The sequence below is a fragment of the Echinops telfairi genome, unplaced genomic scaffold (assembly GCF_000313985.2).
Source record: "Echinops telfairi isolate 266 unplaced genomic scaffold, ASM31398v2 ScPeMD7_25;HRSCAF=90, whole genome shotgun sequence".
NCBI classification, from domain to species: domain Eukaryota; kingdom Metazoa; phylum Chordata; class Mammalia; order Afrosoricida; family Tenrecidae; genus Echinops; species Echinops telfairi.
The window spans coordinates 3193880-3196286 of record NW_022103922.1 but is presented as its reverse complement, the minus strand read 5'-3'; the positions used below and the strand labels follow the sequence as shown (position 1 = coordinate 3196286).

The 2407-nt window shown below is 51.2% G+C and overlaps 1 protein-coding gene across 2 annotated transcripts in view; it reads left to right on the top strand.

Annotated features, from left to right (window-relative positions):
- The window catches only part of PIP5K1B (phosphatidylinositol-4-phosphate 5-kinase type 1 beta), a 63368-nt gene that overhangs the window by 12542 nt on the left and 48419 nt on the right, over positions 1-2407 (top strand). The gene's annotated exons all lie outside the window — the stretch shown is intronic.

Genomic DNA, 2407 nt, shown 5'->3' with positions numbered 1-2407 from the left:
CTGTTAGATTCTCCAGGTACGTACGATGTTTGTTGCCTGTGCTCCTGCCTCAAGGCACTGCCTTTAGGCATTCAGAGGGGTTAAAAGAGAAATGTGGAAATGCGTGCCTGAAAATGTACCACTCCTCTGGGCATCAGAAAAGAAGTTAAACTCATGCAACAATATGGAAATGTATTAACAAAGCGATTCCGCTCATAGTGACTCACCTGTCCATTTCCAAGGCTGTAACTCTTTATAGTAGAGCCTCATCTTTCTCCATCGGAGGGGCTGGTGGTTTTGAACTGCTGACCTTGTGGTTTGCAACCCAATGCATAACCCACTAAGCCACAAGGGCTCCTTACAAAATGCTTAGTACAGATTCATAACCTTAACACGTGACGAGCCCGAGCCAGAACCCAAAGGCCACACAGGGCGATGAGTGGGAGAAAGACAGACACAGGAGAGAAGAAATAAAACGAACCGAATGTTCACCACCACAGGTACTTTAGATGCTGTGAGTGGAAGCCAGGAGAAAACGATGATGCTCTTTGTTTTATTTTAATTTTTTTTAATTTTCCAGTTTTCAGACATTATGGATTTTTTAAATGAATCATTTATTGTGGGGGCTCTTTCGAATCTTATGACAATACTTCATGCGATGGTATGAAGCACACTGTCCATATGTTGCCATCAACATTTCCAAAACATCTTCTTTCTACTTGAGCCCTTGGCATCTTTTTGTCCTGACCTGCCCAATTAATGAAGATATTTAAACTAATCGTCATGCCGCCCGCTGCTGGGCTCGTGTGGACCGTGTATTCCTCCTCAAAGGCATTTACCAGCCTGAAGTGAGCCCAGCGACAGTGTGCGTTACACGACGTGTGCGTTACACGTCAGGCTGCTGACTGCAAGGTCCGAAGTTTGAACCCAGCAGCTGCTCCAAGGGAGAAAGGTGAGACTTTCTCCTCCCATACCAGGGGCTCAGCAGAAGGAAAACATTTGGGAAATGTTGATGGCAACACATGTACAAATGTGCTACAACTGATGTCTGCATTGCTATAAGAGCCCCCCAAAATGATTTATTAAAATTAAAAATAAAGTCATATTTGACAAGTTAAAAAAAAAAAGACAGTCTTGGGAACTCACAGGGCCAGTTCTGCCCTGTCCTAGGGGGACGCTGCCAGTCCGTCATCCACCAGACGGCAGAGGGAGTTGCTGCTGTGGGAGGGTTAGCATGCTCCTGAATGCCCCAGTAGGGGGTAGGAGCTGTTGTGACACAATTGTTAAGCATTCTGCTGCTAACTGACTGGTTGGCGGTTCAAGCCCACCAGCCGCTCCGTGGGAGGAAGATGAGGCTTCTGTGCCCACAGCCCCCATGGAAAACCCTCTGGGCAAGTTCTGCTCTCTCCTCCGGGGTCGCCGTGAGTCGGCGTGGGCTTGGCGGCTGTAGACAACAAAATCATCAGACCTTTCTCCCTCAGGGTCACTGGTGGGTGCCCACCCACATTGTCTGCTGGCAGTCAGGCACTTAGCCACCCCGCCCCCAGGGAGCCTCCCATCTCCTGCCACGTGGGGCCGAGATGAGCCCAGCGTTGACTTGACCACCCTGGGGGAGCTGGTCACTGCGGTAGTCTACACTAAGACCCCGCCGGTTCCGACCAAGGTGCAGAAGCACACACTGATGATTGCCACACGAGAGTCTCCATCCCCTTTGGCTTATCCATCAGAGTATTCCCACACAAGGAGCCCCAGGGGCATAGCAGTGATCCGTTAGGCTGCCATCACAAGGTCAGCAGTTCAAAACCACCAGGCACTCCTCGAGAGAAAGATGGGGCTCTCTACTCCCATAGAGAGTGACAGTCTCAGAAACCCACAGGGGCAGTGCTACCCTGTGCTATAGGGTCGCTGGGAGTCGGAATCCACTCAATAGCAATGAGTTTGGGTTTATTTTTTGCATTTACACACACAGCGGTGTGTGTTCCTGTAACACCCTGGCGTGCGTGTGGAAACCATTCATTTTTACATCGAGTGGGGAGATGCTTACGATGTAAGAGCTGAGTGGGAGAGAAGGGGAAACCGCGGGCAGTGTCAGTTTGTGGGGTGACACCATTTCTCGTGGAAACGCCCTGAACAACAAGGCGCAGGGAGGGCCCATGCCCTTGTTTGTGGGGTACAGAACCTGACACGGTGCAGGGAGGGCCCGTGCCCTTGTTTGTGGGGTTCAGAACCTGACAGGCTCGGGGAGGGCCCTTGCACGGGGCAGGGGGTTCAGAGTGGGTTTTCCTGCTGTTGCCGTTCTGCTTCACGTTTCTTGGCGCTCCCCGGGCCGGTTGGGTGGTTGGTTTTCGTGGTTCACAGTAAGCGCGTCTGACCAGAAGAGAAGTTAAAAGGAGGGATGCACGTGGCTTTGCAGGAAGAACTCCGCGGA